Source organism: Thamnophis sirtalis, unplaced genomic scaffold (assembly GCF_051295495.1).
Source record: "Thamnophis sirtalis isolate CommonGarterSnake01/CBP01778 unplaced genomic scaffold, rThaSir2_p1.2 scaffold_1, whole genome shotgun sequence".
NCBI lineage: Eukaryota > Metazoa > Chordata > Lepidosauria > Squamata > Natricidae > Thamnophis > Thamnophis sirtalis.
The window spans coordinates 150,343,035-150,358,661 of record NW_028261381.1 but is presented as its reverse complement, the minus strand read 5'-3'; positions in this window follow the sequence as shown (position 1 = coordinate 150,358,661).

Below are 15,627 nucleotides of genomic sequence, written 5' to 3'. Positions count from 1 at the left end.
TCTCCAATATATCCAGATCCCTTGGTGCCCATTAGACCAGCGGTCACCAACCGGTGGTCCACGGACCACTGGTAGTCTGTGAGAAAATTTTGATGGTCTACAGAAAAATTATTTGCATTTTTAATATTGCATTAAATACTATTTATCTTTTTAAAAAAATCATTATTGGGATTCAAAATTATAAATGTAGTGGCCCCTGAGGTCCGAAAAATTGGTGACCCTTGCATTAGACTCCTTGCCCCTTTTTGAGGAATGAAGAACTAGAGCAAAAAGGTAACCGGCATGCAACAAGGCATGTATTAGTCTCCAGAATTATCATTATTGTCAAGAATGACGTTAGAATAGTTAAGCTCTCTCTGTGTATTTAGAAAATAAAACTAACAAGTGGTTTCAGCTGCAGCCAATGCTTTTGTTGTAAAGGTAACTGCCTACTAAGTAAAAAAAAAAACCATAAGCTAGGAGTTCATTATGTGAGTTAATGGGGGAGGGGACAAGGAACAGCATCACAAATGTGCTTGTTGGTACATTGTTTGGTTATCCCTGGCTACAGTCACCATGGTAGCCGATTTCTGAATGGACAAGCTTAGGTATCAGATACGGTAAAATGAAGTCAAGATCACAGCCCAAAAAGAGCAGTCAAAGCTTTGATTGTACTGCCACATTGATTTTTTTTGACCCATATCTCATAGACAACTCTGTACTTTGAACAATCTGAGCAACCAGTCTAGGAACTGGGTGTGTCTAGTTTAATGAAAAGAAGGACTAGGGGAGACATGATAGCAGTGTTCCAATATCTCAGGGGCTGCCACAAAGAAGAGGAAGTTAAGCTATTCTCCAAATCACCTGAGAGTAGGACAAGAAACAATGGAAACTAATCAAGGAGAGAAGCAACCTAGACCTAAGGAGAAATTTCCTGACAGTTAGAACAATTAATCAGTGGAACAGCTTTCCTCCAGAAGTTGTGAATGCCCCAACACTGGAAGTCTTTAAGAAGATGTTGGATAGCCATTTGTCTGAAACGGTATAGGGTTTGCTGCCTAGGCAGGGGGTTGGACTAGAAGACCTCCAAGGTCCCTTCCAACTCGGCTATTGTATTACTCTTTCAAAATTTCAGCTGACATCTGAGAATCTCTTAGTTTATGGCTTTGTGTGTTGTTTGCATCCAGCCAATTGCAGTTGAGACTCAAGAAACCATAATGAAAGCAGACTGGGTTCGTTAGACCAATTTGTGAACTCAGCTCTTGGGCTGATTTTTCAGGCAACTTGAATGTACGTATATTTTAAAATAAAAATGATAGCAAATAGAGCTGTAAATAAAGATATAGTTAAAAAATGAAGGCCTTTTATCCGATGGTTGAAAATACCCTGAAGCTCGCATGCGGAGCTTTATACATTTGGTAGTGAATGCAGCTTCTATGTATATTGGCGGGTACCAACCTTTTACCACCACATACAGCAGAGAAAAAAAGATATCCTATTTCTGTGCAAACTCCATTTGGTAAGAACAGAGTAAGGGCACCCGTTCCAGGGGAATTAGTGGAGAGAAAGGTGACATGCAAGTTGAATTTTCCACCCAGAGACCAATATTGTTGGGGCAACCCTCAAGTAAGGCTAGAAGTGGGCTTTGTGCCAGGATGCAGAAATACAAGCCATCGCTTAAGCAGAGAACTATTTATGGATGCAAAAGACACATTCAGTTCATAACCTCCTTGTTCAGAATAGTTTCTCTGTCCTCTTGTACCCCAATGTGAAAGATCTAATTTGAGTTCAAATCCCATTCCAGTCTAGATACACGGACTTGTAGGCAACTGCTTGGCTGCTGTCTCCTGGGAGCTTAATGCAGTCTCGAGGGAGGGAGCAATGGTATGGTAGCATGCAACCGCTGATGGTGTTTAACAAACAGCCCCCTTTGTTTGAAATGACAATATTTATTTTTCCTCTAGCAAACTGCTGCAGCCTCCTATTCTGCCCCCAGACACTGAAAGAGCAGCAGGGAAATGAAAAGCAGACACACTTACAGCAGAGCTTTAAAAAAAAACAACTCTGCACACATACATCAAAAATGTACTTTATACTTAGATCCTATTGCATGTGTGACTTCTACCAATGTTTAAAGCTTGACGTGATCAGAAATAGTCCAGATTGTTTCAGACACTAATTCAGGATTGTTTACGCTGAAGGGAATCCCAGATTGTTTTGAACATTCTGCTCTTGAATATTCTTGGATGACCATAAGACGCTTACTGCAAATTCTGACCTCCACTTTTTAGGGAGTCAGACAGGAAAGTAAATTCTCCGTGTGATGCAGGTCCGTGTGGGAATGCATGGGGAAAGGTCTTGCCTGGTTATCTGGGAACAGTTCGATCCTGTTGGACCTCATGAAGTAGACAGGGTTCTCGATGTTGTCAGTGCAACCACTTATCAATTAGATCCCTGTCCCTCCTAGTTGGTGAAAACAGTCAGGATGGTGACTGCCAGGTGGACGCAGGCAATGATAAATTCTTCACTGCAGGAGGGAACATTCCTGGGACGTTTTAAGGAGGCCCTGATTCACCCCCTCTTCAAAAAGCCATTGCTTGATCCCAAATGTCTATAGACATTTTTGTCCAATTTCCAGGAGGTTGCGATTGGCAGCTTCAGAGGGTTCTGGATAAAACAGATTATTTTGATCTCTTCCATTCAGGATTTAGGCCCAGTTATGGGATAGAAACAGCATTGGTCAGATCTGTTGATGATTCTGGTGAGAGTGGGATGGGGGTAGAGCAATCATCCTGGCTTTCCTTTGACCTCTCGGTGGCCTTTGATACCATCAACCATGGTATGTTTTTGTATTGGCTATGGAGTTTGGGTGGGGCTGAGCAGCACAGTCTTCCACTGGTTTGTCCCAATTGGGGCTGATAGGGAGTGAGAGATCCATCACTCCTTTTAGGTCACGCCGCTGGACTCAGTGCTCCCTCCATTTCTTTTTAATAGCTACATAAAACTGCTGGGTGAGATCATGTGCCACCATGAGATGAGATATCTTCAGTACACAGATGATACTCATCTTTACATCTCCACCCCTGATGATCCAAGTGATGCTATTGTCCTGCAGTGAGTTGGCCATGGCGAGTTGTCCACAGTGAATTGGCTGCAGCGAGTTATCTCATTCCGCCGTGACATGTCACAGCGGAATGAGATAACTCACTGCAGCCAACTTGCCGCAGCCAACTCGCCATGGACAACTCACCATGGCCAACTCACTGAAGGAGAACTCGCCATGGCCAACTCACAAACAGGTCAACTTGCTGCGGGACAATTCAGCAATTCGATTTAATTATTTAAAACAGTTAAAAATTATTTTAACTTTTGTCATTCAGATTTCATTTTGTCCCTCCTTTGGCATCCTTTCTTTAATGATTCTGTTCTACTATTTCTTCAATATTAGAGTAGCGCTTGTTGCACTGTGAGTTGTCCCGTGCAAATTGGCCATGGAAAATTGTCCAGTGGGGGTTCTTGATAAGGGGGACCACAGACTTCAGCTAAACCCTGGTAAGAACTAATGGCTTTGGTTGCATTGCACTTCAAGATCCAAAACGTCTGTAATTCTGGGTAGGTCTGCACTACAGACTCAGTGCGCAACATGGAGGGTTCTCCAAGATGTGTAACACCATCCCGTGCTGGCACAAAGAGCCAGGTGATGGTCGTGGCTAGGAGACCCTTTGCACACCTTCATGTTGTGCACCAGTTGTGCTTTCCTAGTTCTGGAGCTCCAGCACTCAGTCACTCAAACCATGATCAACTCACATTTGGACTATTGCAGTGCTGTACATGATTTAAAAGTATTCGGAAGCTGGCGGTGATGGCAGTTCTTAGGGCCTCTAGAGTGGCCCATGTTACACTGCTGTTCCACAAGTTGCATTGGCTGCTGGCTTACTTCTGAGTACAGTTCAAGGCATTGGCTATGACCTTTAACCCCTTCATGATAGGGGCCCAGACCAGTGGCGGGATTCAAATAATTTAACAACTGGTTCTCTTCCCTAATGATTTCTTCCAACAAGTAGTTCACCAAACTTCTCAGAAAGTTAACAACCGGTTCTCCCAAAGTGGTGCGAACTGGCTGAATCCCACCATTGGCCCAGACTATCTGAGGAATCATCTCACCCCATTGGGATTGGCTCACCCCTTCTGTGCTGGCAGAAGGGGCATGTTTAAATGCTGTTGGTCAAGGAATTTTGGCTGATGTTTGTGTGTCCCCCAAAGAAGAGTCCTTTAGAACATTGTGCCTGTAAGGAGAGATCAACACACCCCTTCTGACCTTCCATAAGGACCTCATGATCTGGCTCTGCCATTTGGCCTCGGGGCCCAATCGGGATGCATCACACTGGAGGTAGCTGACAAATTATGACAAGATCCCACCTCCCCCCACCCAAATGCAGCCTGCTCCTTTCCTCCCCACCTTTTAATTGCAAGTTATTGCTGCTGCTGCTGCTGCTGTTACTGCTGCTGTTGTTATTATTATCATCATTATTATATACTTTATTCATTAAACATAAAACTCAGCCAATTGAACATTCAAAAATGCATCACAAATACCATTGACTGGTGCTAATGGTTGATACAGTTTGCTGCCATCATCCTAGGTATCAACCAAGTACCTTCTTAAAATATAAGATGCTCCAAGTAGCGCAGTTTTTTGCAGTTCCGCCGGTGTTATTGCAGGAAGCTGAAATTTGTTGATGTATCTTGTAAAATTCTTGGATGCCCCGATGACAATGGGTATCACTGTTACATGCTTCATCCAAAGCCGTGTAGTTTTGATGGCCAGATTGCAATATTTCATTATTTTTTCTAGTTCTTTTTCTTTGACTCTGGCATCTCCAGGAACAGCAATATCAATAAATTGTACACTTTGACCCTCTACAACCGTGATATCTGGCATATTGTGCTCCAAATGACGATCTGTTTGTATTTGAAAGTCCCACAAGATCTTCACATTCTCATTTATCATCATCATCATCATCATCATCATCATCATTTTCTTCAATGTTTGTTAGCTACCCAGAGTTGCCTCTAATGGGCAGCAAACAAGTCAAGTCAGTCAGTCAGAGTCAGTCAGTCAGTCAGTCAGTCAGTAGTAAAATTAAAAAAATAAATGTGCATTTAAAAATGAATAAAAGCTAGAAAATCAGATTTGGGAAAAGTCAACTATCCTCCAGTATGTATTATCTTCCAGTCACAGAAGACAAATTTTAATACTTTCTACACATTGTGTCTTTTTCAGTGTTTGCAACTTTTCAATATCATATTTCAGGGATCCCCAGAATGACATCCACGATCACCAATACACTCACAGATACTTTTCTTAGCACCTTATCAGCCTCTCACACTATATTTTATTTTAAAATAATATTCTTTTAATTTTAAACAAATTCAGGGCAGAAACTGGCATCCTGAAAATCAAAGCATTTGTTTCCAAGATCATATTTATTTCTAAGAATGATTGTAACCTAATATCTGTAAAATTTGAGAAGTTTGAGATTTGAGATTTGAGAAGTTTATTTATATGCCGCCCTTTTCCCTGGGGGGACTCAGGGCGGCTTACAACTCGAAAAGGGGGGGGGAAACAAACATTTAACACGTAGGACAGTACGTCATTAAAAACACAATGTTCATACCATTCGGGTGGGTTACAGTCTTTAGCCCCAGGCCTGACGGGATAGCCAGATTTTGAGGGCTGTGCGGAAGGTCTGGAGGGTGGTGAGGGTGCGAATCTCCACGGGGAGATCGTTCCATAGGGTCGGAGGTGCCACCGAGAAGGCTCTCCTCCGCATGGTTGCCAGTCAACATTGACCGGCAGATGAGACTCAGAGGAGGCCTAATCTATGGGATCTAATAGGTCGAGTGGAGGTGATTGGCAGTAGGCCAAAATCAAAATAAAGGTCAGTTGGGTGCTGATGTAAATATCTTTGTGGGAAGAAATAGAAAGAGTGGCAGATAGTAGCTAATGTGCTTTCCAGTAAGTTGTACTTTGTAATTTGCCGCCTACTCAACTGTGACAACTACTTTACTAATGAGTTGGTCCCAGCACATGGTAGCCATTTTCTTTTTTGAAAATGGATCTAGATCAGTGGTGAAATTCAATTTTTTTACTACTGGTTCTGTGGGCGTGGCTTGGTGGGTGTGGTGTGGCTTGGTGGGTGTGGCTTGGTGGGCGTGTAAGGAGAAAGATACTGCAAAATCTCCATTCCCATCCTACTCTGGGGCCAGCCAGAGGTGGTATTTGCGGGACGGGTTCTCTGAACTACTCAAAATTTCCGCTACCAGTTCTCCAGAATCTGTCAGAACGTGCTGGATTTCACCCCTGACCTGGATGTTCTCAAAATGTCACATACCAGAACTCTCTCAACATCTAGCACCCTTTGTGAAATCTCACACACAAACAACAAGTTCAGCCTCACTGTGCCTGATGCCCATTAAAGATGTATTGAGGTTCCAGCCAACAGAAAGGTTAGGTAGAAACCAATGCAATTGTACTTTTATAAAACCTGAAAGTTGCTATTCCAGTGAGTATGGGAACGATCAGACTGGGGAAAACTGCATGTTCTTTATAGCCTAAATGATTTAGAAAAATAAAACAAATGTTTGTTTGTCAAATATAGAGGAGTGAATAATACCGATGGCTCGTAGCAGTAAAATTGTCAATACCATTTTGATTGAGACAGACTTTATTTTTGTTCTGGCTTCCTATCAGGCCTTCAGCTTGCCAAGTTACAGCCTTCAGCAAATCCTGGTTTAGAACTCTCTTTTGATGTAATCCCTCCTGACCTTTACTTCTTCCCCTCTTGCAGACCAGAATGGCATTATTGGCACCTGTTTGTAAGTACATTCCACCCCTTCCTACAAAGCCAGTCTGATGCTGTAAGGGATACATTAAATGCTACAAGTGCCCACAGGACTATTCTCAGTCTATAACATGTGATGTTGGAAAAAAAACAAAACCAGAGGGCAACTCATAATATAAGATAGAACCAATTTGGAGTTACTCCAAATGAGATGACAATGACTTTTTGCTTATAAAAGTCCACCATTTTTCTTCGGAACATGTCAAAATTATTTGGACGCCAAAGCTCCATGGAATTTCTATTGAGAATTGTTTGAACTTATTTAAAACATGTGTATCCTACCAACTCATAAAAATAATAATACTGTGATTGAACTTTGTCAGGAATTTAATGTAGACACGTGGAATGGGTATTTCTGAATTTAGATTTCCAATGTATTCTCTATTTGTGGAAGTGGGACATGAATATTGAACTAGAGGTCACAGCAGTGTATATAGAGGACGTATATTGCTCTGTTGAGTAGAGAGTACCAAAAGGCTAGTATTTATAGTAAGATTGGCCAATCAAACCAAGGGGTTTCTTGATGCCTGCTAAGCTAAAATGTTGACACACTTGTCATGTTTCAAGATTTTAGCTTACGTTACTTTTAGCTATCACTCTTTTTATGTTACAGCTTCAGAAATTTGCTGATCCTGAAAAATTGAGTCTCCCAAGACCAGATCTGCTAAATTTATATTAAATGTATTAATATAAAATTTGAACAACAACAAAAGACAGGAAGCCATGAAAACAATCACAGGAATTTGCTTCAAGACTTAAGTTGGTACATATCAGTGGGCTAGATTACTTCTGGTCTCGGGGGTCGGTCTTGAGATCTGTTGGAATCATGTAATTCTGCTGACAGTACAAGCAATATCTGCCTTTGCTTGGAAGAATCAGAGGTTAAGTGTCAAAATTTCCCTCCCAAAATTTGGTGTTTTTTTTTCTGTCTAGCCTTTTCAGCGTAATGTGTGTTGATGTATAATCAAATAATCAGAGAACTTATAAATAGATACTTGTTAAATATAAAAAGTATAAATCAACTTAAAAAAACAACTGGGTATTCTCAGTATGTCAACCAACTCACAGAATTACACAACAGCCATGGTCACAACTGAAATTCTGGCAATTAATAACCACACTTGCTGGAGGAAGATCAGATTGAGGATTGACCAAGCTGTATATACATAAAATAGTTTTCTCTTAATTCCCTGAATTTACCAGTATTAAAAGTCTCCTAAATGAAATTTAGTTGGTTGGTTCTATTAAAGGTAAAGGTCCCCCTGCACATGTGTGTTATTCATTTCCGGCTCTAGGGCAGTGCTTATCTCCGTTTCTAAGCCGAAGAGCCAATACTGTCCGAAGACGTCTCCATGGTCATATGGCTGGCATGACTCAACACCAAAGGAGCATGGAGCAGTATTACCGTATTTTTTGGAGTATAAGATGCACCGGATTATAAGACACAACAAGATTTTGAAGAGGCACATTTTTAAAAAAAGGTTTTGGACTCCGCAGACCTCCCAAAAATGGCCTGTTTTTTTGCAAAAATGGGCCCATTTTTTTGTCAAAAAGGGCATGCATAGCCTTTAGGAGGCTTATAGAGTGCTCCTGGGGGCTGGGGGGCAAAAATGACCCGTTTTGTGCTCATTTTTGCCCTCCCCAGCCCCCAGGAACACTCTGGAAGCCTCCTAAAGGCTATGCATTTTGGTGAAGGGGTGGGGTTTCGGGGGTGGGAAAGCTGTATTCAGTGTATAAGACACACCCAGATTTTCAGCCTCTTTTTTGAGGGAAAAAGTGCGTCTTATACTCCAAAAAATATGGTACCTTCCCACCAAAATGATCCCTGTTTTTCTACTTGCATTTTTTATGTGCTTTCAAACTGCTAGGTTGGCAGAAGCTGGGACAAGTAACAGGAGCTCACTCCATTACACGGCGCTAGAGATTCGAACTGCTGAACTGCTGACCTTCTGATTCACAAGCTCAGCACTTTAGCCACTGAGCCACTGTATTCCTTTTATATTATTACTGTACTATTATTATTTTTATTGTAACTGTAAACCCTTCTTTAGAAAAATGAAAATTTCCCTGGAGTTTCCAAACTGTTTAGAGATTCAGTATGAAGATCCTCAATTTATAATCATAGGACCACTTTCCTGGAACCTTCCTCATGTGGAACAGTATCTTCTTTGGTAGGATCTGGAGTATACTTAAATTCATAGGCTGATCTAATTTTTGCATCTCTTTCTCTTAAAGGAAGGCCTTGAATGCTTTTAGAAAACTCAATATAGGTCAAACTTTGTGGTTTAAAACCTATTCCATTGTGATCCACTTTATGTACTTTAATAGATTTCTCCCCATCAGCATCAGTAAGCTAAGTGCTATTACAGAGCCAATCTTTTGCTTTCATTTTCTTGTAACTTGCAGTTAAATGGAGTTTACTCCTTTGGAAAACTATAGATTATTTATAGTCACTAAAGAAGAGGCACAAATGCTGGCTTGCTACTGTGGTTGCTTTTAAAGGCTTTTTATTGATTAATGGTTTGCTCAATTTTTCCTGCTACGCCCTGAACACTAAATCAAATGTTGTTCTAGTCTCTCAGAGGTGTTTGTTTTGGTAGATGATATTGAAGACAGGCATCAGGTACCGTACCTGGTAAACTAGAAGGAATAGGACAAAAATCTACAACTTGCAAATAAGTCTACAGATTGTTTTAAACCCACCTGCCCTCACAAATCTCCATTGTTTATTTTGGTGCAGTTTTTTAAAAGAAATATCTGCCAGTTTCAAGAGTTTTCTTCCTCTGTTCGTTGCCTACAGCTGAATTGATACCATAAGTGAAAGATTAAGAGATTATTCACAAGCCTGGGCAAGAATACTTGACTTAAATGGGCGTAACAAATATGAGCACATTTTTACAATGTTTTGACCTCTGCACGGTACTTGCTTCCTGTCCATTTCTGACCCAACTAAGAATACTGATACTGAAGCATTAGGTCTGCTTTAAAGAATTGTGCTTTAGAGCCATCTTCTCCCAGCCATTCTGTGGTTCTCCTTCTTAGTTATGTGTCCTTATGTGATAGAAGAGCTCCTAGATAAGGATTTCTCTTCTGTAAGATGTGCCATTTTGCAAATGATTTGGAATAAGTTTTTGCATCAGCAAAGCACCTCTGCAGTTCAGACTCACCAAGTGAGAAGAAATAGTTACTTTGAACTGGTCCCTGGTGCCCAAAAGATTGGGGGTGGGGGGCACTGGGCTAGGGACTTCCAGCAAAGCAGTTTTATGTTTCTAGGTAATAAAGATCATGGAATACCAATCCGATGAATATGGGCATTGCAATCAGTGCTGTAAATAAATGTAGAGTAAAATAATGAATTTGTAACAACAGTTCCTCCAGCTTCATTGCTGCTGTGGCAGCACCACTGCAAGCTACCAACAACTGATTGGTGTGCCAGCTGTGGTCTCAATTCTTGATAATTTAACAATCAGCTCTTCCTATGAGTGGATATGAGCAGGCTCCAGCGTACCACTGTATGCAATCCAGCAGCAACTAAAAAGGAAAATCCAGTCTAGTCATAGCACTCACAAAAGCATTGCTTCCAGATTGCAAGGAGGTATTCATTCCATTACGTATTTCACTGGTTAGCCATACTAGGAATACTCTACCCAGTTTGGGGGATTGGGCAATTTAAAAGAGACAAAAGAAATTGGAAAAGATTCAGAGAACTATCATGACTAAAAAAACTGGAAATTTCCATTGAGAAACAATTGAAGCTGGACACATTTTGCTTTCAGAGGAAGAGGAGTTATACCCATGATGTATGCATTGACATTTCTTATATTATTCCACCTAAGATGAAATGGGACAGCTGAGATCAAGTTAAATTTTAAAAGACCAACCTGAGTGTAAAGAGACATAAGCTGCAAAGCAGTGAAACAGATTGGCTAGCTAGAACAATGATAGACCCAGTCTACTATCTGGAGGCTTTTATATATATTATTTTATATATATAAAATCCTTCATGTTTGACACACAGAAAAAGAAATTGTTGTTATGGGAGAATTGTATGAGATTTTACCAATCAGTCAACTTAAGTGAAAATGATAGCTTACAATCTACTGTATGATCCAGACCAGAGTGTTCCATAATTTCTTAAAAATAGAGATTCTTTAATTTTTTTAAAAATGCTGGAAACGTTTCCTTTTAGATTGCTCTGTATTACATTAGTACTTTGTATATTTCTCAGAGAAAACAATGAATTGTTTTCAAACTTACAAGATCTTTGACTTCTTTTTTGAAGTTGCCCGTTTTTAGATATGTATAGATGGGAGCTCAGGAGAAAATATCAGAGTTTTGCAGTACACAACTGCTGCGAGAAATGTTTCTACAAGAACAATTAAAAATGCTGCAATAAATGATCTAATAACTTTTGATATCCACCCGATTATACTATTGTTCTTCTGCAGTGGACAAATAAAAACCTTTTTGGTGAACAATTTCTCTTGCTTGCTTTTCTCAGAAGAAACTGTTGCATAAGAGTTGATTTCACAAAGAGCTGCTTTGAGAAAGTAGATGTCCTGCTTTACCATGGAAAATAGCAACACAAGCCATTTATAAATATAAAGTTTATTCAGAATATATTGTTTAGAAAAATAAGTTCACATTTCAGAATACAAACAAACAAAAACACAATTTTCCAGGCACAAACCTCTACACCAATGTTTCTCAACTGTGACAACTTGAAGATATGTGTTCTTCAACGCCAGGCACATCTTAAAGTTGCAAAGATTGAGACACACACTGCTCTATTCAGTACAACATACATACATATTTTCCAATCTCTTTGGTTTGGGAGCAAAGCACAATCTCTCCAGAAATGCAATGCATCCTTCCTTAACAGTGCAGCAACACGCTTGCCTCCTAAAATCTACATTCCATGTAATTTTCTTCTTTTGTCATAAGGCACAATCAAAACCATATTGATTTATCAAAATAAGTTTTGTTCCAGATGTACAATTGTGGGCAACAAATGGACACGGTCCAAGCTGACTGAAATATTCATATGCTTTTCTTTCTTGATTAAGTTGAAAAGTATAAAATTAAGTTATTAAAATATTACAAGAAATTTAGAAAACATGTCAATCTATCCTTTTAAGATATGACTGCTGAGTGATAAACTGCAGAAACAGCTTAGGCATAGTTCAAAACCTTCACTACCTCTAGTAACATGCATTCCCCTGATAACAGGAAAGAAAGGCTGCTTTATTCCTCCCACAGACAGATTCTTGCTTATTTGTATTTAGTTGGACAATAGCCATTTACTGAAGGCTGGTTACTATGAGATATATATAATGATCAAAGGATAACTTAACATTCTTCGCTAGCAAACCACATTAAACTGAAGGGAGCTGAGTAGGATTCCATAGACTTTACACTGGGCCCACAACTGTTCAATACTTGTATGAATGACTTGGATGATGAGATGATGGTGCTTGTTAAATTTGTAAATGACACAACAGTAAGTTGTAGAAAAAAGTTAACATACTCTCAAAAAAACCCTAAATTTCAAAATAATCTGAAGAAGTTAGAGAAATGGGCTGAAAACAAAGAATGAAATGTAACAGAAGCAAAGACAAAAGCAGAAAATCAAATGTGTAGTATTGGCAATATTTGTGGGGGAAAACCTTGGAATTACAATTGATAAACACTGAGACAATTGTCTGATATTACTGCAAAGAAGACAAAAGGCCCTTGTAAGGCTGAATCAAAAGAAGAAAGTTTCCAAATTAAGAGCTGACAGTTTCTCTCTATTTTGCATTGGTTAAGCTACATCTTAAATAATGTTTTCCAGTTCTGGGCACCACACTTTATAAATGATTTAGATAAACTGAAACAGATTTAGAGAAAGGCACTAAGGAAGATCAGGGAATTAGCAATTTACTGAACATATTAAACTTGCATTCTGTTTTCATAGTAGGAAAAATATTGATTCCCATGATCAAGAAAGGATTAGTTAAAGCAGAGGCTGAATAGACATTAGGGATATTTTAATCTGAGTCTCTGTACTAAACATAGGATTGGATTTGATGACCCAAATGGCTCCTTCCAATTCTATTGTTGCAGAATTCTAACATTTTTCTTTCTTTCTTTTTTATTTGGGCAAAATATGACATAGAAAATAAATTACACAATAAAGTAACTCAACTGTTTTCGCTGTCAATATAGGCCTGACAAAATGTTGTGACTATTCAGGTGTTCCATTAGGTTTTCACTCCTTAAAAAGTGTCATCTTTTATTCAGCCTTACCTGGAAGGCTGGAAAAGAAGTAAGACTGCTTTAATGAGTAGCCAAGATCCGCTATGCTTGTGAGAGTTGTGAAACGCTTCTTCCAAGTAATTTTTGATGACCATGACATTGTATGGGATTGTAGCTTGAATGGGAATTAAAATATTACATTTTAATATGATACACTAATAAAAAATATCTAGATTTTAATGAATGGAATCTAGATCAATTTGCATTATTGCAAATATCTCAACATTAATCAGTATTCATATGTCAACTTATACTGGAGAAAATTTGGAACAAAATATCATTCAAAGCTCAATTTCTGTCATGTCACCCAATTCCTTGCAGTTTCTTGTATAGTACAGATAGATTTAGGCCAGTGGTGGGTTCTGGATCGTGTTGCAACCGGTACGGGCCTGGTGTGTACCACATGAACGCGTGTGCATGTGTACATACCTCCTGTGACGTGTCCGTGACACTCCAGCTGCTTGGCGGAGTGTCGTGCAGGTGCCATATGCTCCGTGCGCATAAGCGCCAAAGAGCTCAAATACAGGTAATGAGCTTGGGTGGGCCTTATGGAGCACCGTACCAGAACAGTACCTGGTGCTCCGGGCAGGCACCAATACACCCATACCGGGGCGTACCGCCTCCACCCCTCCACTGACTTAGGTGCCCATCAACATGTAAAAAGAATGAATGGGTTTTCTAACTGTTAGATCACTGATTCTCATCCTGTAGTCCAAGAACCCCTGGGGGCTGCAATGTTGTCACAGGCAGTCCACAAAGGTATGAAGAAATGTGATTTAAATCAGGTCTTGGGGGTCTGTGGTCACAAAAGGTATTTAAAGGGGGCCTACAGTGAAGAAAAGGTTGGGAACCACTGGTTTAGATGAGGGGATGTTCACTTTTGGATACGTAATTGTTACAAAAAGAAATCCAGCCGTAACTATAAAAAGCAGTCAAAAGGATTTAGTGTTTATCCTGGAACAAAGTAGTGTGCATGGCTGAAACCAAGACATTTATCATTTACCACAGAGTCTTTTTGTATAGCCTCCATGATCAACTCCAAACTATCACAAACCATTTCATAGAGCCCTGTGATTTTTCTCGCTTGAACAGCTCTTGTATCCCCTTCAGCTAAGTAACTGGGGAATGCAGAAACATACTTCTTGACTAGTTTTCTAACTTCACAAATATGTGTTCATAAATTGTTTTTTTTAAGTGACCAACTACCATGAAGAGTGGTGGTTGCACAGTTGTCACCCTCCTCTCATGTTACAAAGACAGGAAAACAAAGTGGTGGCCTGATGCCTTCTTAACCTCAGATGGGAAAGGAAGAGAGCTGGGACAAGGCAAGTATATCTGCAGTGCTATTGCTGAACCAGAAGCTCTTCAGCCCAACAGTATTGACAACAGCGTGCGACCACATAGGTGGGTAGACGTGGTGGAAATGCCACATTTAGAAAGGACCCTAATGGTCTTGAAACTGGATCCTCTGTTTTTTCAAGACAATTATTTCAAGTTGGGAATTCCAAACCTCTTTTTAAAATCATAGTTTCTAGGAAGCATTTGTGGCAATTGGAAAGTGCATACAGATTTCTGAGATGAAACATCCATCCTGTGGGCAACACCCCATCCCCCACATTTTGTACAGTGAAGGGGCTTGCTAACTAACACTTTTCCCACTTCAAAAATGATTGTGGGAATCAGCAATTCATAAGTCTGATTTTCCTTTAAACAGATTCCTTTACATCTTGGGAAGCTGTACCTATTTCTGAACAGGAAGTGCTGCTAAAGTAGAAAGGATAATCTTTCTGAATTACAGGCGTATGACTTTCACCATTTTACTATGCAGTTTTCTATATCACTAGAGAAATAATGTTAATCACTTTAAAATAAACTTACAGTACAGTCTAAACTAGACAATAACTTTGATACTGTACTTACAAGTTTACTGAAATTACAAAATTGCATTAATTTAGATCACATACCAAAGGACAACTTACTCCTCTCAGAACAGATGATCAATTAACTACTTGGATCAGCCTTTCTCTGGTAGTAGAGCAATTATATCTACCATAACCCCCCCTTTTTTTTCCAGCTATTGTCTCAAATAAAAGTATCCAGAGATGCTTTTCTCCAGAGTCAGGACAATCTTGGGTGCAACCACTTAACCTGCTGTTTTGTTCATTCAAAATGGACCTCTACATTTCAGCAACTTAAACAGAGCATTTATATGTGCAGCATGTGATACAGCTTCTTTTAGAATGTAGATTATACCATTTTCTGTTTGAAAACTAGATATTGAAACGAAAGCAATTTCTCTGCCAAATCAAAAATTTTCTATGTGCAGGAAAAGCAATAAACACGAGAGATCCAAGTATGATGTCTGTATTGAACACCTTAAGAAGATGTCTACATTGTGTGTTCTCATTCATACATCAAAAGCTTCCTTCCACTATATGCACATTCT